This window comes from Oncorhynchus mykiss, chromosome 19 (assembly GCF_013265735.2).
Source record: "Oncorhynchus mykiss isolate Arlee chromosome 19, USDA_OmykA_1.1, whole genome shotgun sequence".
NCBI lineage: Eukaryota > Metazoa > Chordata > Actinopteri > Salmoniformes > Salmonidae > Oncorhynchus > Oncorhynchus mykiss.
The window spans coordinates 37005036-37027325 of NC_048583.1; positions in this window are offsets into that span (position 1 = coordinate 37005036).

A 22290-nucleotide genomic window follows, 5' to 3' on the forward strand; every position below is an offset into this window, starting at 1 on the left:
CTCAAGCTCATTACCATAACGCAACGTTAACTATTCATGAAAATCGCAAATGAAATGAAATAAATATGCTAGCTCTCAAGCTTAGCCTTTTGTTAACAACACTGTCATCTCAGATTTTCAAAATATGCTTCTCAACCATTGCAAAACAAGCATTTGTGTAACAGTATTGATGGCTAACGTAGCATTTAGCATTAGCATTCAGCTGGCAACATTTACACAAAAAAACAGAAAAGCATTCAAAAAAATCATTTACCTTTGAAGAACTTCAGATGTTTTCAATGAGGAGACTCTCAGATAGCAAATGTTCAGTTTTTCCTGAAAGATAATTTGTTTAGGACAAATCGCTCCGTTTTCTGCGTCACGTTTAGCTATGAAAAAACCCCTGTATCCAGGATTGTGTAAATCTATCAGCAAGCTCATTAGCATAACACAACGTTAACTATTTATGAAAATCGCAAATGAAATGAAATAAATATGCCATCTCTCAAGCTTAGCCTTTTGTAAACAACACTGTCATCTCAGATTTTCAAAATATGCTTCTCAACCATAGGAAAACAATAATTTGTGTAAAAGTAGCTAGCTAGAGTTAGCATTTCGCGTTAGCATTTAGCGTTAGCATTAGCGTTAGCATCCAGCACGCAACATTAACAAAAACATAAAAGCCTTCAAATAAAATCATTTACCTTTGAAGAACTTCTGATGTTTTCAATGAGGATACTCTCAGTTAGATAGCAGATGCTCAGTTTTTCCAAAAAGATTCCTTGTGTATTAGAAATAGCTCCGTTTTATACATCACATTTGGCTACCAAAAAAAATCCATAAATTCAGTCCTCAAAACGCAAACTTTTTTCCAAATTAACTCCATAATATCGACTGAAAACATGGCAAACGTTGTTTAGAATCAATCCTCAAGGTGTTTTTCACATATCTCTTCATTGATACATCGTTCTTGGAAACATGCTTTCTCTCCTGAATCCCAGGAGAAAATGACCGCACCTGAAGATTACGCACAAATTTAGACAAAGGACACCGGGCGGACCTCTGGAAAATGTAGTCTCTTATGGCCAATCTTCCAATGATATGCCTACAAATACGTCACAATGCTGCTAAGACCTTGGGCGAACGACAGAAAGTGTAGGCTCATTCGTTGCGCAATCACAGCCATATAAGGAGAGAATGGAAAACAGAGCTTCAGAAATTCTGCTAATTCCTGGGTGATGCATTATCTTGGTTTCGCCTGTAGAATGAGTTCTGGGGCACTTACAGACAAAATCTTTGCAGATTCTGAAACTTCAGAGTGTTTTCTTTCCAAAACTGTCAAGAATATGCATAGTCGAGCATCTTTTCGTGACAAAATATCGCGCTTAAAACGGGAACGTTTTTTATCCAAAAATGAAATAGCGCCCCTAGAGCTCTAACTGGTTAAGAGCAATGAGCGGGGGTGGAGGGGGGTGAAGGGGGACACACCATTAAGCATCGCCGGAGAAGGACATAATGTTGATCCATTCTTACAATTAATCAGCCGCATGGATTAGACAGTGATGGGTGACCCTGCACTGCAGTGACAAAATGATTACTCATCCCGTGTTTGGGATCCAGAGTCCCCCTCCCCGCCACCCCCTTCTACTACGCCTCAGAGGCACCCTGATGGAACCCCATCATTTATTCTGTCTCTCTCCCTGTCAGCTGTAAACCTGTCTTCTGTCTTCTGACAGAAAGTGAACATTATCTGTATTCCCGAGATGTTTAACACTGGAATGTAAAAATGGAAGACTGTGATAATGTTCTTGCCAACATCGTAGCTCCGCCACCCCCCCCCCCCCTTCTGACTTCGTCTCTCCATCTGCCCCTCCCCATCCCCTCACATACCCCATGACGAGCGGCATATGTCAAGATAAAACATGCGTGGAAAATTAAAAATAAACACATAGTTTGATTGCTCTTTGTTTTGCCATGAAGGGAAGATACAATTATATCTTCATGTTGAAATGGAGCATTTTTAAACAAAGGGCTCTATTCAACTCGCATCGCGGAAGTTGAGCTTCACGGCGTGATTGAAATTTAATTGAAAAGGACCTTTAGATTTCTATCGCACAATCCGCAATGCTTCAGCGATACAGATTGAATAGAAGCATTTTTTCCCCCTTCCCCTCCTCATAGCTCAGCATCTGGCAGGAACAGGCTGACTAATCATCTTGACGGCGGAAATTACCAGGAATTGATTCAGGATGCTTGATAAAAGTCACCAAAATAATAGTTTGTGTCAAACCATAGCAGAAGGGTTGTGGGGGCATCAAGTGTCTGGCTCCACCCAAAATACGGATTACGGTCTTTTGCAATACATAAATGGTTTTATGACAATAATAATGGCCCTTCTGACCGATCCGTTGGTGCTTCTGACCATACATCTTACATTCTTACATTCTACCTTGTGTTATCCTCCAATAAGTATCCTCCACGTTGCTCTTCTGTCCACCTTTTATTCATAATATCCCTTTCATGCTATCTAGTAGTCCATGCAACAATGTATCCAGTTCTTCCACCCCATCGTCCGCTACCTCTCCACTACCCCTCCTCATTCTCCCTCTGTCCATATGGCAATCTGGTCACCTGTCCCCCGCTCATGAACTTGGTCATTAGTTCCTTCATTAAGCCAGGGTCTTAGAGCTCACTTGTCTGGAACAGGTATGGCCATCCAGGCCTCCGCGCAAGGCCCAATATGCTCCATGTTATTCTAGGATCATTTACGCTAGCGAAGCCCCGGCAATTTCTTGAAGCTCATTGGCTTAGGGAAGTCTCATCTCCTCGACAACGAGATACTATCCCATAAATGCGAAGATTGTTAGGGTTAGTTGGATCATTGTGCATAAATACTCTTTGATTGTGCATAATATTGAGATGACAATGGTGCATACTATATTGAGATGACAATGGTGCATACTATATTGAGATGACAATGGTGCATACTATATTGAGATGACAATGGTGCATACTATATTGAGATGACAATGGTGCATACTATATTGAGATGACAATGGTGCATACTATATTGAGATGACAATGGTGCATACTATATTGAGATGACAATGGTGCATACTATATTGAGATGACAATGGTGCATACTATATTGAGATGACAATGGTGCATACTATATTGAGATGACAATGGTGCATACTATATTGAGATGACAATGGTGCATACTATATTGAGATGACAATGGTGCATACTATATTGAGATGACAATGGTGCATACTATATTGAGATGACAATGGTGCATACTATATTGAGATGACAATGGTGCATACTATATTGAGATGACAATGGTGCATACTATATTGAGATGACAATGGTGCATACTATATTGAGATGACAATGGTGCATACTATATTGAGATGACAATGGTGCATACTATATTGAGATGACAATGGTGCATACTATATTGAGATGACAATGGTGCATACTATATTGAGATGACAATGGTGCATACTATATTGAGATGACAATGGTGCATACTATATTGAGATGGGGAAAAAGATAAGTATGTTATACTTCTCTATTACAATGTGTTCATTATACCTTTATGTTATGGGAATTAAACCTCTAAATATGACAAATAGTACCTTAAACTACATCCACGTATCATAATCAATCTGCAGTCTCTGGATGAATGAGTACATGAACTTCAGTTTCCATGTAGACACTTTAATGGTACAATGATGTATGGCTGAAAGTAACTTTTAATGCACCGAGCTATAAGCAGTTTATGCTTTAGGGTCTAAAGCAAATTGTCAGTGCCGTTGGCTTTAAAGTGTGTTTAAAACAAGGCCTATTTTCATGTAATATTAATAAGACATTCATAAATGGCCTTTAGTTGTGACCGATCTCTCATCATTAACAGGACTCTCCTGAAACATACACCGGTGCTGAAACAGACACAAGCCAACAGCTGAGGCAGGGACTCAACTGAACTGGATGGGTCCCCAGGCTAGCATTCACACTCACAATAACTTCATCACAGCTTAGATACCTTTCACCATGCAGTGCCAGTGCTGTGCTGGCACAATGAATTTAGAGCCGGTGTTTACTTCCTAATTTTCTTGAGCAGAAATAAACTGAGCTTGCTTGAGAATACATCACCTTCCCCATGGGAGGCCTTTCTCCCTACGAGAGACGGGCGTTTTGGAAGACGTTACGTCACACAGCTGCCGTAACTGAGCAAAGCACCTCGAGGAAAGACATGTTGTCAGAGCTCATTAATCATGGCCCACCATCGGAAACAGATTCCCTTCATAAGCAATTTCACTCATTAGAGCCATGGTGCTCATTGGTGCTACCCACAGTGAGACAGAGAGAGGGAGTGAGGGAAAAGGAGGGAGAGAGCAGGAGAAAGAGAGGGAGACTCATTTACAAGGCAGGAAATGAAAGTTCCACTTAGTTGAGGGATAGGTGAGAGTGAGATGACAGCTTGTACACAAGTCTGTAAACAAGAATCAATCAAGGCTCGAGGTACCCATAAACACCCGTATCCCCATAAACTCTGATGTCCTCACAAAACGTAATGCCCCCACAAAACCCGATGTCCCCATGAACACCCATGTCCCCACAAACCTGATATCCCCAAATAACACCTGGGCTCAACTTTTGCAGTGACCTCTAATTTGGCTCCTCAGGATTCCTGAGACGTAGACATAACATTCACAGGAATTGTTTGGGTCCTTATAGGCATAAACCCCGCTCTCCATCTCTCCAGACCCTCTGATGTCTGGCGTGGTGACTAGTGGCCTCCCATAGAGCCTGACATGCCATCAGTTAATCATTGGACTCTGGGTTAGGATCAGTTTCAAAACAAAGCTGACCCAACTAAGATGTATAAGATAGATCTTTTGTATAAATCATAGTATAATTGCATGCATATTTTTATTTTAGAGGCAAATCTGAATCTGCTTTTGGGTGACTTTGCTTGCAGATTTGAATGACCTCACTCACTCACATAGTGCTATCCCATAGTGCCACTATTATTTCCAATTCCTGTAGATCCTCTTCCGTCTGAGATGGTGGAACCACTTCATAATCCCCTATCCTGTCTCAGTCATTACTCTGTTCGGGGCTCCAGCAGACATCCAAGGTCTCACTCTGTTACTTCTCTTGAAGTGGAGCCAACAACCACATTGCTTAATAAATGGTGACAAACACAAGTCAGCACTCTCATCAGCAGCATCCCATGGCAATGGGAACAGGGGGAAGGACACAAAGATTAGCCATGTAAGTGGTCAGGTAGGGGAGGAGGGAGGAGGGGAGAATGGAAGGGGGTATGAGGGAGGGAGAGTGGGCAAAACAGACTACCTCATATAACCCATTCTATTTTTATGGTATAACCCTCCACTAAGTTCCTTTACCCAGCCCTTCCATATCCAAATAAAGTGTTATTCACTGTCTGTCTATGGTTACTTAGGGCTCCCGAGTGATGCAGCGATCTAAGGCACCACATCTCAGTGCAAGAGGTGTCACTATAGTCCCTGGTTTAAATCCAGGCTGTATCACATCCATTCGTGATTGGGGGTCCCATAGGGTGGCGCACAATTGGCCCAGCATCGTCCGGATGTGGCCAAGGCAGGACTTCATTGTAAATAAGAATTTGTTCTTAACTGACTTGCTTAGTTAAATAAAGGTTCAATTAAAACGCGCTGCCTTCAACCTCAGATCTTGGTATTATTTATTAGGCTGCTGTGTAGGGGGTTGCTGATTGCCTGTTTGACCATTCAGCCATCCATGCTTTTATTTATTTTAAAAAATGTTAAAGAGAGGGTCACCATATCTTCATCCTCCCTCTAGGTTACCACTGTGACAGTCAGATTACTCAACTCAAGCTACAGTCCAACATCAAACTGAAGTCTGAAGCTTTGATCAGTAATGGTGACATTATCTCAGTCCTATGAAAGCTACTGTACAACGGATTGTTTGGAGGTGCCGAGGAGAGATTATGTGGCCAGACAGGTCTGTGTTTGTCAGTTGAGCTAATAGTCCATCCCAGCAAAACAATATTGGTTCTGTGAAAGGTCCCAGAACATTTGTTAGATCGTTGCAAATGTTCTCAAAACACAAAAACAGTCCAGTCGTGCTGATGATTGTAGAATGTTTGTATAAAACATTCGCCTGTTGTTGCAAGGACATTCCTAGAACATATTTAATATTTTCTTTAAATGTTCCCAGAATGTTTCACTAGGTTGTGGGAACAGTCTGATGGGAGCATTGTGGGAACTTCACAAAAGTTAACTTCCCAAAACACAAAACTGTCCAGTTGTGCGGATGATTCTGCAATGATTCTGCAAAAAAAACATTCACCTGATGTTACAAGAACATTCCCAGAACACATTTAGTTTGTTCTTTAAAGGTTCCCAGAATGTTTCATTAGGTTGTGGGAACATTGTGAGGATATGACAACAGATAGGTTCCCAGAACAAAAATATGATCTGTTGTGATGACATTCATTAAGGACATTCCTATTATGCTGTAAGAATGTTGACAGAACACCTGGTATACATTTTTTAAAGGTTCCCAGAACATTTCATTAAGTTATGAGAATTGTCTGGGATTTTGCAAGAATATTCATGGTTGCAAAGACATTCCCACAATGTTGCACAATGTTCCAAAATGTCCAAATAAGTCCATTTTTATGACAGTCTGTAACGCTCGTCTTCTTCCTCTGAGGAGGAGTAGGAGAGATCGGACCAATGCGCAGCGTTGTAAGTGTTCATAGCTTTTAATGACATACTAGAACACTGAACAAAACAATAAATAACAAACAAACAGTCCTGTAAGGTGAAAGACAAAAACACTAAACAGGAAATAAGCACCCACAACTCAAAAGTGAAACCAGGCTACCTAAGTATGGTTCTCAATCAGGGACAACGATTGACAGCTGCCTTTAATTGAGAACCATACCAGGCCAAACACAGAAATCCCAAATCATAGAAAAAAGAACATAGACAACCCACCCAACTCCCGCCCTGACCATACTAAAACAAAGACATAACAAAAGAACTAAGGTCAGAATGTGACACAGTCATAGCATATTTGTTCTAGGTTCAGTGGCGACCCATCGTTCAGGGCAGGTGGCGTAGAGCAGGGCTTGTCTGTTTTGCATGTTATTTTGGCGTTAATATGTGTCACATATCAGTTTGAAAACAATGTAAAACAAATATATATCATTGAGTTAATAAACATGGTCTCTTTTTTGGTTTCTTCAGCAAGGCAGATCCAAAATGCAGGTGTTTCACCCTAGCTCAGGGCTTTCTGTGGTGGTGGTGGGGCATACCAGCAGAAAATACGGAGCGTTGCGCTGTGATTGGCTCAGTGTTCTGTCACTCATGGGGACATGAGTCACCGCCAAGTCTAAGGGGAGACTTAGAAAATTCTAGCCCCGTGGGTGCTGCCATAGAGTTACATTAGAAGTGACGATCCAAAAAGACTCAAGGTCATTGGCCACAGATAAAATGATGTCAAATCACATTATATGTGCAGTAGCTTTGATTGGATTGATAATGTCAACATCATACTTTCAAAATCTTAGCTAGCAGTCATGAATCAAGTCGACAATCTACTGGCAAATCCTTTTTAATCCTTGTCATATGAAGGGAAATAATTAAGAGAAATTATAGATAAAATGTATAGGTGCTCATCGGCCATTGGACATAAACATTACACAACAAGTTGGAAATCGCAAATTCAACAATGAGTGGTTTGGAAGGAATCAGTGACAGTGGCTGCATGGTTTGAAATCTGGGATTAAGGGGTCTTTTCCAAGTTTAAAATGATAAACATTCAACATTGGTCATGCTGTCAATGAAGCATGATTTGTGCCGCGCTCAAAACAACTGTTAACTCGGAACTGTGAAAACTTGACTTGAGTGAGTTCAAGACAACAGGGAAGTTGGAAATAAACAAGCTCCGACTGGGAAAATACGTTTTGAACAGTCATCCAACTCAGAATTGTAAATCCGGCCTCTTTCTAGAGCTACGACCTGAAGATCAATGATGTAATCATGATTCGACCTTGGGTTTTTTTGTGTTTTTTCCCCAGTTGTTTTTTTTACCAGAGTTCCCAGTTGTTTTGAAACCCAGAGAATGCCAGACTTTGATGCCAAAATTTGCCCACAAAGGACCTTCGCGTCACCTTCCTGTTCAAGTGAGCACAGCACAACAAGGAGTCCAAAAACATTTTGCATAAATGATGTAACATGCCAGGGAGATATGTATACTGTAGCTAAGAAAGTAGTACTAAGTGTATGTTGTGTAGTAAGATTTTAGTAGCCCATGTGCCTCACCCTAATAATTTGGTCTATTTACCCCTTTTAATTTCACCTACTGTTCTGACTTGGTGGTGCACATGTAGCATATAACCTTTTTAGAGAAATGTAATCATCAAAAATTGTAAGAGCTTTCATTGTCAGTTTATATGCCCCCTTAATTTATCCTACGATTCTGACTTGGTGTACAGGGAGAACACTGTAAGAACTGCCCGTGTTCTGAATTCTGTTGCTGTACATTTCAAAAGTGCTGAACAAATAGTTATATTAACAACGTCCGTCCTAGGTCGCTCATAAATGTCTTAATTGAAATTACGGATTGCCTCTTATCCACTTGTCGTCCCGTTATGCCATAATTTGTATAGTTCAACTGTCATTAGAAACCACATTTGTTTAAGCAAGTCGGCCGTATTAGCTATGTTTTTTTTTAAAGGCAGTAAAATAGGCTGATTGAACTGTTTCGCTGCCAGACAAGGCTCCGCTGATAGCCAGGTGTAGCAGTAGTAAGATGTTGGGAATGCTGTTGGGACAGCTTTATGTAGGCCCTAACAGTTTGTCGGCACCGTTTGTAACCGTTATTGTGCAATGAATGTATTGTTTAGTGTTGTGTTGTGTAGTGGCTTTGCTGGCATGCATCCCAGCCTTGCCCCACCAAGATTTACATGCTAAAATCGCCATTGTTAAGGTTTAACGTAATATTAATATAATAATATACTATTTTAAATGTACAGCAACAGAATTCAGAGCATGGGCAGAACCGTAGGATAAATTAAGGGGGCATATAAGCAGACAATTGTTTTGTACTTTTTATTTTATTTAACCAGGTAAATTGACTGAGAACACGTAACTATTCCCCAGCAACAACCTGGGGAATAGTTACAGGGGAGAGGAGGGGGATGATTGAGCCAATTGTAAACTGGGGATTATTAGGTGACCGTGATGGTTTGAGGGCCAGACTGTGAATTTAGCCAGGACACCAGGGTTAACAGCCCTACTCTTACGATAAGTGCCATGGGATCTTTCATGACCTCAGAGAGTCAGGAGACCCGTTTAACATCCCAGCCAAAAGACAGCACCCTACACAGGGCAGTATCCCCAATCACTGCGCAGGGGCATTGGGATATTTTTTAGACCAGAAGAAAGAGTGCCTCCTACTGGCCCTCCAACACCACTTCCAGCAGCATCTGGTCTCCCATCCAGGGTCTGACTAGGACCAACACTGCTTAGCTTCAGAAGCAAGGAAGCAGTGGAAGCTCTTACAATTTTCAATATACATATATTCTGGCATTCTCTGGATTTATGGTGCTTTCAGAACAACTGGGTACTCAAAAAAACCAAGGTAAAATCATGATGATGTGGCCTATTTATTGCCTTACCTCCTTACTCCATTTGCACACACTGTATATAGATTTTTCTATTGTGTTATTGACTGTACTTATTACGTCCGTTGTTGGAATAAGACCATGGTGCAGCGTGGTAGGGCGTACATTTTGAGTTTATTTAAATGAACACCAAAAAAACAAGAAAGATAAGCGACACGTAAAGTATTGTAGCGCTAAAGGGCTGCCTAAGTATGATCCCCAATCAGAGGCAACGATAGACAGCTGCCTCTGATTGGGAACCATAGCCGGCCAACAAAGAAATAGAACACATAGATTTACCCACCCAAGTCACACCCTGACCTAACCAAATAGAGGGAAAAAAAGGCTCTCTAAGGTCAGGGCGTACTTTTGTTAATCCCACGTGTAACTCTGTGTTGTTGTTTTTTGTCACAATGCTTTGCTTTATCTTGGCCAGGTCGCAGGCCTACCTGGTTAAATAAAGGTGAAATAAATACAAATAATAATAAATGCACCCGTTTTCAGTTTTCTTTCTGTTGTAAAGTTATTTTTTTCATTTTTCTTCACCAATTTGGACAATTTTGTGTATGTGCATGCATATGTATTCACCCCTTTGCTATTAAGACCCTAAATAAGATCTGTTGCAACCAATTACCTTCAGAAGTCACATAATTAGTTAAATAATGTCCACCTGTGTGCAATCTAAGTGTCACATGATCTGTCACATGATCTCAGTACCTGTTCTGAAAGGATCTGCAACTCCACTAAGCAAGGGGCACCACCAATCAACCATGAAGACCAAGGAACTCTCCAAACAGGTCAGGGACAAAGTTGTGGAGAAGTACAAATCAGAGTTGGGTTATAAAAAAATATCAGAAACTTTGAACATCCCACGGAGCACCGTTAAATCCATTAAATTTAAATCCAAAATATTTAGCTTTTTGGCCATCATGGAAAATGTCTGGCGCAAACCCAACACCTCTCATCACCCCGAGAACATGAAGCGTGGTGGTGGCAGCATCATGCTGTGGGGATGTTTTTCATCGACAGGGACTGGGACACTTGTCAGAATTTAAAGAATGATGGATGGCACTAAATACAACAAAATTCTTGAGGGAAACCTCAAGACTGGGACAGAGGTTCACCTTCCAGCAGGACAATGACCCTAAGCATACTTCTAAAGAAACACTTGAGTGGTTTAAGGGGAAACATTTAAATGTCTTGGAATGGCCTAATCAAAGCCCAGACCTCAATCCAATTGAGAATCTGTGGTATGACTTAAAGATTGCTGTACACCAGCGGAACCCATCCAACTTGAAGGAGCTGGAGCAGTTTTGCCTTGAAGAATGTGAAAGATCCCAGTGACTAGATGTGCCAAGCTTTTTGAGACATACCACAAGAGACTTGCAGCTGTAATTGCTGCAAAAGGTGTCTCTACAAAGTATTGACTTTGAGGGGGTGAATAGTTATGCACGCTCAAGTTTTCCATTTGTTTTTTCTTATTTCTAGTTTTTTTACAATAAAACATATTTTGCATCTTCAAAGTGGTATGCATGTTGTGTAAATCAAATGATACAACCCCACCCAAAAAATCTAATTTAATTCCAGGTTGTATGGCAACAAAATAGGAAAAATGCCAAGGGGGGTGAATACTTTCGCAAGCCACTGTATTTTAACTTGTCTTGGAGGTCCTCATAACATTTTGAAAATGTTATATTTAAGTTTAACCTAATATTACCACAACATTTTCAGCATGCAAATGTGTAGCTCCTTAAGCAGATTGAAATACATCCCAATCATGTTACTCTCCATATTTCATGGAAATTCACATTTGAAGGTGATAAAAAGACACTGTCATAGGACATTAGAACAGCATTTTATCATAAACCATTTTTAAAAATAATTATTTATATGTTAAAAAGCTTCAAATGTGGGGAATAAACCTGCAATGTTTGGTTCCCAAGCCAGGTCTTTTATCATCTGCGCCACTAGGGAAGGGCGCTTGCATCTTCTTTTCTCAGTATATAGCCATGGCAGTATGGTCAATCAGGAATTTCATACTTCCTTTTTAGCCGTCTTAGACATTACAAACCCAGGAAAATACTGCTAACTGGGTTATTCACCATCCCTTCACCCATCCTCTTTATATGCTGTGCTCATACTTCTGGGCCCACAAGGTATCCAAGACTAGGGGGGGGGGGGGGGGGGGGGGGGGGGGGCATATCAACCTTTTTTTAAAGTTGAACAGTCAATTTGTACATGTTTTTTTTTGCAGTTAGTCTCAATTCTGCAGTTCTGACTGGATTTATACATCTGTTTTAGTAGCGTGTATCTGAGCCACAATTTCACTGTTTTATATTTTTCCATTTTTTGAAGAGTATGTGGGATTGAACCTGCAATATTCAGAATTGCAACCAGCTCATTAATCTGCACCACCAGGGGATACTTGTGGCTTTTTTTGTCTTTTTTCCCCCGTTGTGATATGGTCAATCAGGACCGAGAACACAATTAAAATGTTCCCATCCCCTTCATATGCTGTGTATTTGTAACACTGTATTTATTTTTATTTCTTCATCACATTTGTTGAAAGTCTTGTGAAATGTAACTTTAGTTGGATAGAGCTTTCTTTAAACACCTTGTATTCTTGTGCGTTCATATGGTTCTTAAATACAGGCTCAGAACCTTCAAACTGAATAAGAAAAGAGATTGGCCTTTTCTCAATTTCAATCAAAACGCATATAAATGCATGCAACACGCATTCTGAAATGATGATAGATAAATATACAGAAAATTCAGGTTCAATACAATCATCTTTTATTTATTCAAAGGTCCAATGCAGCCCTTTTTTTATCTCCATATCAAATCATTTATGGGTAACAATTAAGAACCTTACTGTGATTTTTTTCCAGTTAAAATTGTTCTGCCAAAAAAGCACAATAGCTAAATCATAAAATAGAGTGTGACAAGTACACGGCATGTGAAGAGGACGAGAACATTTTAAAAACTCAGAAAGTGTTCCATGTCCTGATTGACCATATTACACACAAAACAAGGCCACGACGATCCCCTGGTGGTGCAGAGGATTAACGAGCTGGTTGTAGATATAAATATTACACACGTTCAATCCCACATATTCTTCAACCATATTTCTCAAGACAAAAATGCTACAGTGAAATTTAGGCTCAGATACACTCTACTAAAAGAAGTCTTTATTTTGTCCAGATGTTTAAATCCAGTCAGAATTGTAGAATTTAGACTAACTGTAAAAAAATTTTTAAAAAATAATCATTTAAGTGTAAAAATAAACTGCTCAACTTTATAAAAACCGCACCCAATATAATTCCTATTTTGAGATGCTTGGAATGGTCCCCTCTGTCTTATTTTTCAAAAGTGATCCTAGATCAGCACTCATAGTCTCAGATACCTTGTAAATATGGGCCCAGATGTACGCAGCATATGAAGAGGATGGGTGAAGTGGTGGTGAATAACCCAGTTAGCAGACGGAAGAGAGATTCTTTGGGGGCACAGAGGATAAAACACCTGTCTTGTTCAGACCCCACATGTGCGGATTGTGAACATCTGAAGTCTATAAAATATGATTGTGTTTGTATGATTAAACGCTGTTTAAATGTCCTATGAATTAAATTAAAATGCTGTGTGTCTTTATCACCTTGCAGTAGCCTTACAATACGGTCCTCAAATGTGAACTGCCAGTAGCCCTTTCTTGCAGTCAAATGACCTAGTGGCCTCATGGGTGGAATGTTATTCATATTTTTCACAATTTGATAATTAATAAACATGTATTTATTTTTAACACAGGAAATCCGGTGTTTCTATGTCAAACGGTTTTGTTATATTTCAGTCTTTGTGGTGTAAAGTGTAATATTGGAAAATATAAGAAAACTCTAAATGTTATACATTTCAACTCTATATTTGACATGGTACAGATGTCTTCTTTTTTAAAGCCAATAACCGTGTGTGAGGTGTATACTTTTATTTCAAAGTAGATTTGTTTAAGACTACCAAGCAACTCTGTGTTGACCCTGATTTAGCCCACTGCAGTAAAAGGTTATTAAGGGAGTGTCCTGCGCAACCTAACTTAATGTTGCAAGGATATTCTTGTGCTATTCCCACAATGTTGAATAATGTTCCACAATTTCCAAATAAGTACGTTTGTATGACGTTCATAACTTATTTGTTTTAGGTTGAACATAATATCCCATTGATGTTCATGCAACGTACATTTTACCTTGTCTTGAAGGTTCTCAGAACATTTTGAGATCAATTTAAAAAATGTATATTTAAGTTTTACCTAATATTACTACAACATTCTCGGCGTGCTAGTTTAAGCAGATTGGAATACATCCCCATTATATTCCTCTCCAGATCTACACATTGTATGAATGTCATCTCAACTGAGCATATTTTGTGTTTTGGGAATCTCTTGAAATGTATTCACACTGTTCACACAACCGAATGAAATGTTCTGGGAACCTTTAAAGAACTCAGACAGGCTGTTCTGTCAAGATTCTTGCAACATCAAAGGAATGCTTTTTTTGCACCCTGATACAAACATTAACTGAATGTCAGCACAACTGGACAGTTTTAATGTTTTGGGAACCTATCTCTTGTCATATCCCCACAATTTTTCCGCAACCTTAAGAAACATTCTGTGAACCTTTGAAGAACAGATTAAATGTGTTTTAAGCACGCTCTTGCAATGTCGGGTGAATGTTTTTAGCACCTAAACGAAACATTTGTTGAATCATCTGCACAACTGGACAATGTTTTTGTGTTTTGGAAACATATCCCCACAATGTTCCCACCAGACTGTTCCCACAAGGTAATGAAATGTAATGTTCTTGGGAATGTTCTTGCAACATCAGGAGTAGGTTTTATACAGACATTGTACAAACATCAACATGATTGGACAGTTTTTGTTAACGTGTGCCTCAACCTGCTGGGAAAACATTACTGGTAATTGTGTTATTATCTGGAAACCAAATGAGAACGTTTGAGGAATGTTTTGTGGTGGTGGTTACATATGTTGTGCACAACATTTTAGTGAACGTTAGGGGAACATTCCAATGATATTTCAATTAAAAACCTCTCTTACATCTTACTTTCTCAGTATATAGCCATGGCAGTATGGTCAATCGGGAATTCCATACTTCCTTTTTAGCCGTCTTAGACATTACAAACCCAGGGAAATACTGCTAACTGGGTTATTCACCATCCCTTCACCCATCCTCTTTATAGACTTCTTCATATTTACAAGGTATCCCAAGACTACAGGGAAACATTGTAGAGTTGTCCTAGTTGTGCGGATGATTCTACAATGTTTATTTTCAAAAAATGATGTTATCAAAAACATGATCATCCTGATGTTAGATAAAAACGTAACTTAAACTTCATGGGAATCTTAGCTAATGTTCTGGGAATGTTCCCGGTTTGCTGGTGTCTCTCTGTCTATCACCTACTTGAAGGGGGAAAAAAGCTCTAATACAGGATTTCTCTTCTGTCTCGGGTCCTTTTTTCTCCTTCTCACTGAAGATTTCCATCCTGGTCTTGGCAACAGCCTGGGAGAAGAAGTCATTTTACAGTTCAATCAGGGATTCTAATAAACTGACCTGTGCTTTAATGACTAATTCATTGTCTCCTTTATTACCTTCATGGGCATAAAGCGGATTAATGACTGTAGCAAGGTTAAAAACAGTACCACTGTGCTGCTCCTTCCTCTGTTATCAATCATTCTTGAGATTCTTAAGAGAGCAGCAGAAATTGAGAGAAAATTAGTAATCTGCTTGATGGATGACAGCATAGGTAAGAGTATATCCTTACGATATGTGTGCTTCCTGTTATTAAAAGGATATCAAGTGGATAAGTTGCATTGTACTGTATGAAGCACAAGCATCTGAAGTGGTTAGATCAAGTGTTAGTGGGGTAAATGGGTCATATACATTTTTGGATTTATCATTTGTATTAAAGTAAACATCACCATATCTCAACAGCTTCTACTTGGTTACAAGAGAAAAATACAAGCGTCAAACACACCACAAATTCAACCAAACCACAAAAATAGATTTTTAAACTTGTCGTTTGACAGTTTCTTGACTTTCTTCCCTTCATACCTTTCTTCCTACTCAGAAATTCCAGAGAGATGGGGTAGCAAACAGAGGCGTGATGAGAGCTGGAGCAAGGGAGAGAAAGATAGGGGGCATACCAGGCAGCATGGCTTCTTTGTTTATCATTCCTTATTCCTATCCCACATATTTCTGGGCTGCATCTCTGGGCTCTTCCCTGTCTTGGCCATGTCATCTCTGACAATGTTAATGATTTACTGTAAATCCCTCCTTGCAGGATGATTTGTGACATGTAGGATGGTTGGGAAGGGGCTGGAAACGGGGGAGGACTAGGCAGGTTGGGAGCCGGGACGCCTTGAAGATGTAGCGATTCATTATATTTAAGACAAGTGTGACATCCTACTTCAAGGAGGCACCCATACATATCGAGGGGGTGGATTTTATTTTTATTTTGGTGTGGTGGCCAAAGTGGGGAGGGGGTAGTCAAGTACAAAGGAATGCCTGGCTGTTTTTGGAGATGACATAGAGAGAGGAGGCAGGGAGATGGAGGCAGGAGGCTGGAAAATAATGGGTAATGGAAGGGTTTAGCCTGAGGCTGTATGGCTGCTTTGCCTACTTCTGTATAACTAGTATATTTATAATTCAAATACATACCTTTAATAATTAACCACCAGTGAAAGTAAAGGAGAATGGAGAATATCACGTACAAAAAAAGTGCACTACATTTCAAATTTGACTGCAGCAAGGAACAAAGAATATAGCTGTGGTACCAAAGTTGCCTGCTATTTTGGGGCATTTCTTATACCCTGAAACTGGGTGGTTAACAACCAAAAATGATGATTCTGCAGTTTACTTTTCATTTGAATGTCTGACAGTTCTACATCCCAAGGTCTGAATTGAGAGGTTGTGAATAGCCAAGGCAATTTTTGTGTGTCTTACATTCCTGTCACTAAGACTTAATCTAATAAACAAAGTATTTTCATATATTAGTTGAGTATTTTGACTGAAGACATTAGGTCATTGCTGTTTGTAAAAAAAAAACATATTCATATTTCCAAGGCATTGATCCATGAATCGCCATGACAGGAAATCCCTGGAAACGTACTTTTAAGTAACACAGGCAATTCGCAAACATTCTATATGGTTGTCATGTTTTTATGTTTCAAGCCACTCCTCAACTCATTGGAAAAGGAAGCTAATATGGTTGTTGCTGCAATTTCACTCTTTTCTCTTATTATTTTGAAGCTATGTTGTGCACCATTCATCCAACTCCATGTGACGATAGTCACAATGTTGGGCACATAGAGTGCCCAACATTCGTTGGGCACTCTATGAAGTCCTAATGGCCATGGCACAGGAAATGACTTACCTTACAGCAGGGTGTTACCTTGTGTATTACTACTAATCAGTAACATGTAACAGCTGACCGTTTAGGAATACGCTCAGCGGATAAGTACTATGTAGTTACATAGTTATTAATATGCATGCATCCAGCAAATACATTGTAATTCAATGTAACTACAATATACTTCAGCAAACTTAATGTATATTGTGACTGAACTGCCTTTGAGGAAAATATCCCAAAGCGAGCATGTGTTTTGTACACAAGCAGCATGAAATCATGTTATGCAAACGCTAGAGTACAACAAAAATCAATACATTTACATATTCTTATTAAGAAGTGGGTTGTGCCTTGGTGAAGGGCCTCATCTCTGATTCTGTTCTTTGATGTAGCTCATACATATTGAGGATCCACTGTGGAAATCAAGTTGGTTAACCATAATATAGCATGGTCTCAATTTGTGCACCACGCACTTCAAAATTGTATGTGATTTTGTCCTATTTGTTTTTTTCTTGGGTTAATTAGTAAGTGGGAAAATGAGCTCATTCATACTAATTGACTACAATATTACCACTTGGTAATGATAGGATGAACATAGAATCCTCATTCCACTAAGGGATTTGGTAATAGATACAATACTCAGGCATATAATGAGGATGGTAAGAGGCTGAATCAGCTAGCTAGGGGAATTCTTAATTCAATTTCACTCCCATAATACTGACTTTTTGACACATCCCACTGGGCACACACTGGTTGAATCAACGTTGTTTCCAAATCACTTCAATGAAATTACGTTGAACCAACGTAGAATAGACTTTGAATTGGCATCTGTGCCCAGTGGGATGTTGGTCTTTTACATAATGGCAAGAGCGTCTTCTTTGCTTCTATAGAAGTGACACAAATCACTACTTCATTTCAGACAATGATACAATGGAACGTGCAACCATAAGGGAAAACCGAGCTGATATCAATCAGTAGTCAGAATTCTACTCACACTCCATGATTCTCCCATACTGTAACTATATAACTTACAGTATGTCATGTTTAAATTAAAACCTTTGAACATCCCATCGTCATACAGGAGAAGCCTTCCCCTCCACTTTGTCATCTGCCTGCTTTCTCGGTTGAGAAACAATCTCAATCGAGAAAGTCAATAGTTACATTTGCATTGAATTACATTTGATCTCCATTTGAAAATGAAATATTTCCTGTTGCATTATCATCTGTGCTCTCAAACAAGCTTATGGGAGGATTATGGCACTGAGAATGGAGAGAAGTGTATGATGAGAGAAGTGTATGATGAGAGAAGTGTATGATGAGAGAAGTGCATGAGGAGAGTAGTGTATGATGAGAGAAGTGTATGATGAGAGAAGTGTATGAGGAGAGAAGTGTATGATGAGAGAAGTGTATGAGGAGAGAAGTGTATGAGGAGAGAAGTGTATGATAAGAGAAGTGTATGAGGAGAGAAGTGTATGAGGAGAGAAGTGTATGATGAGAGAAGTGTATGATGAGAGAAATGTATGAGGAGAGAAGTGTATGATGAGAGAAATGTACGAGGAAAGAAGTGCATGATGAGATAAGTGTATGAGGAGAGAAGTGTATGAGGAGAGAAGTGTATGATGAGAGAAGTGTATGATAAGAGAAGTGTATGAGGAGAGAAGTATGTGAGGAGAGAAGTGTGTGAGGAGAGAAGTGTATGATGGGAGAAATGTTTGATGAGAGAAGTGTATGATGAGAGAAGTGTATGATGAGAGAAGTGTATGATGAGAGAAGTGTATGAGGAGAGAAGTGTATGAGTAGAGAAATGTATGATGAGAGAAGTGTATGATGAGAGAAGTGAATGATGAGAGAAGTGTATGATGAGAGAAGTGTATGAGGAGAGAAGTGTATGAGGAGAAAAGTGTATGATAAGAGAAGTGTAAGATGAGAGAAGTGTGTGATGAGAGAAGTGTATGATGAGAGAAGTGTACAAGGAGAGAAGTGTATGATAAGAGAAGTGTATGAGGAGAGAAGTGTATGATGAGAGAAGTGTGTGATGAGAGAAGTGTATGATGTGAGAAGTGTACAAGGAGAGAAGTGTATGAGGAGAGAAGTGTATGATGAGAGAAGTGTATGATGAGAGAAGTGTATGATGAGAGAAGTGTATTATGAGAGAAGTGTATGAGGAGAGAAGTGTATGAGGAGAGAAGTGTATGATGAGAGAAGTGTATGAGGAGAGAAGTGTATGATGAGAGAAGTGTATGATGAGAGAAGTGTATGATGAGAGAAGTGTATTATGAGAGAAGTGTATGAGGAGAGAAGTGTATGAGGAGAGAAGTGTATGATAAGAGAAGTGTATGATGAGAGAAGTGTATGATGAGAGAAGTGTATGAGGAGAGAAGTGCATGATGAGAGAAGTGTATGAGGAGAGAAGTGTATGAGGAGAGAAGTGTATGATGAGAGAAGTGTATAATGAGAGAAGTGTATGATGAGAGAAGTGTATGAGGAGAGAAGTGCATGATGAGAGAAGTGTATGAGGAGAGAAGTGTATGATGAGAGAAGTGTATGATGAGAGAAGTGTATGATGAGAGAAGTGTATGAGGAGAGAAGTGTATGAGGAGAGAAGTGTATGATAAGAGAAGTGTATGAGGAGAGAAGTATGTGAGGAGAGAAGTGCATGATGAGAGAAGTGTGTGAGGAGAGAAGTGTATGATGGGAGAAATGTTTGATGAGAGAAATGTATGATGAGAGAAGTGTATGATGAGAGAAGTGTATGATGAGAGAAGTGCATGATGAGAGAAGTGTATGAGGAGAGAAGTGTATGGTGAGAGAAGTGTATGATGAGAGAAGTGTATGATGAGAGAAGTGTATGAGGAGAGAAGTGTATGAGGAGAGAAGTATATGATGAGAGAAATGTATGAGGAGAGAAGTGTATGATGAGAGAAGTGTATGATGAGAGAAATGTATGAGGAGAGAAGTGTATGATGAGAGAAGTGTATGATGAGAGAAGTTTATGATGAGAGAAGTGTATGATGAGAGAAATGTACGAGGAGAGACGTGTATGATGAGAGAAATGTATGAGGAGAGAAGTGTATGATAAGAGAAGTGTATGATGAGAGAAGTGTATGATGAGAGAAGTGTATGAGGAGAGAAGTGTATGAGGAGAGAAATATATGATGAGAGAAATGTATGAGGAGAGAAGTGTATGATGAGAGAAGTGTACGATGAGAGAAATGTATGAGGAGAGAAGTGTATGATGAGAGAAGTGTATGAGGAAAGAAGTGAATGATGAGAGAAGTTTATGATGAGAAAAGTGTATGATAAGAGAAGTGTATGATGAGAGAAGTGTATGATAAGAGAAGTGTATGATGAGAGAAGTGTATGATGAGAGAAATGTATGAGGAGAGAAGTGTACAAGGATAGAAGTGTATGAGGAGAGAAGTGTATGAGGAGAGAGGAGAGAAGTGTATGATAAGAGAAGTGTATGATGAGAGAAGTGTATGATGAGAGAAGTGTATGATGAGAGAAGTGCATGATGAGAGAAGTGTATGAGGAGAGAAGTGTATGATGAGAGAAGTGTATGATGAGAGAAGTGTATGATGAGAGAAGTGTATGAGGAGAGAAGTATATGATGAGAGAAATGTATGAGGAGAGAAGTGTATGATGAGAGAAGTGTACGATGAGAGAAATGTATGAGGAGAGAAGTGTATGATGAGAGAAGTGTATGATGAGAGAAGTTTATGATGAGAGAAGTGTATGATGAGAGAAATGTACGAGGAGAGACGTGTATGATGAGAGAAATGTATGAGGAGAGAAGTGTATGATAAGAGAAGTGTATGATGAGAGAAGTGTATGATGAGAGAAGTGTATGAGGAGAGAAGTGTATGAGGAGAGAAATATATGATGAGAGAAATGTATGAGGAGAGAAGTGTATGATGAGAGAAGTGTACGATGAGAGAAATGTATGAGGAGAGAAGTGTATGATGAGAGAAGTGTATGAGGAAAGAAGTGAATGATGAGAGAAGTCTATGATGAGAAAAGTGTATGATAAGAGAAGTGTATGATGAGAGAAGTGTATGATAAGAGAAGTGTATGATGAGAGAAGTGTATGATGAGAGAAATGTATGAGGAGAGAAGTGTACGAGGATAGAAGTGTATGAGGAGAGAAGTGTATGAGGAGAGAGGAGAGAAGTGTATGATAAGAGAAATGTATGATGAGAGACGTGTATGATGAGTGTATGATGAGAGAAGTGTATGACTAGAGAAGTGTATGATGAGAGAAGTGTATGAGGAGAGAAGTGTATGATGAGAGAAATGTATGAAATCATAACAGAAATTAGAATTTTGAATTACTCATTTATTGTTTTACTTCCTCTACTTTAATATTTGAACTTTTAACGAAGCGACTCAAAGGGAATAAAACAGAATATTGGGCTTCTATACTGTATCATTTACAAGAATGTATTGACAAGAGAAGTACACTTTGCCATTGTTTCTCTGCTTCTCAAAATCCCCATTGCATTGAGGTTCACATATTCAGGACATGAACACTATTTTAGTAGAACCTAAGGTTACAGACAGTCTCAATATTCTTCTTACATGTCAAAACTCTGTTCTAACTATTGCTCACTAGTGGCCCCACTCGAGTTTCATCAACTTGTGACAATATGCCATGAGTGGATCCACAGATTCCAGAGCTGCCCTGAGGAGCAGGGCAGGAGGAATGCGGTCGGACACAGTTCACCTGGAAACTTACATAAAGCATTAAGACAAGTATAAACGTACATCAAGCACTACTAGGATGAACTGTGACAAATAAACCTTATACAAATGAAACAATCCGCAAGTTTGTTTTCAGGGAAAAAGTGTTTTCCTTGTTATCTGTGCATTTAGTGTACAATTGCGTTGTTACACTGTAGTGAATATTTGTTGGGGCCTACATTATGTGCACACTAATATACACACAATATTAATTTATGATAAACAGATGTATTACTTTGCTGTTCCTGATGATAGCCTGTTTCAAAAGTGTGTGTACGAGTGTGTGTGTAACTGCCCTCATATACACTATATATACAGAAGTATGTGGACAGCCCTTCAAATTAGTGGATTCGGCTATTTCAGCTACACCCGTTGCTGACAGGTGTATAAAATGGAGCACACAGCCATGCAATCTCTAGAGACAAACATTGGCAGTAGAATGGCCTTACTGAAGAGTTCAGTGACTTTCAACATGGCAC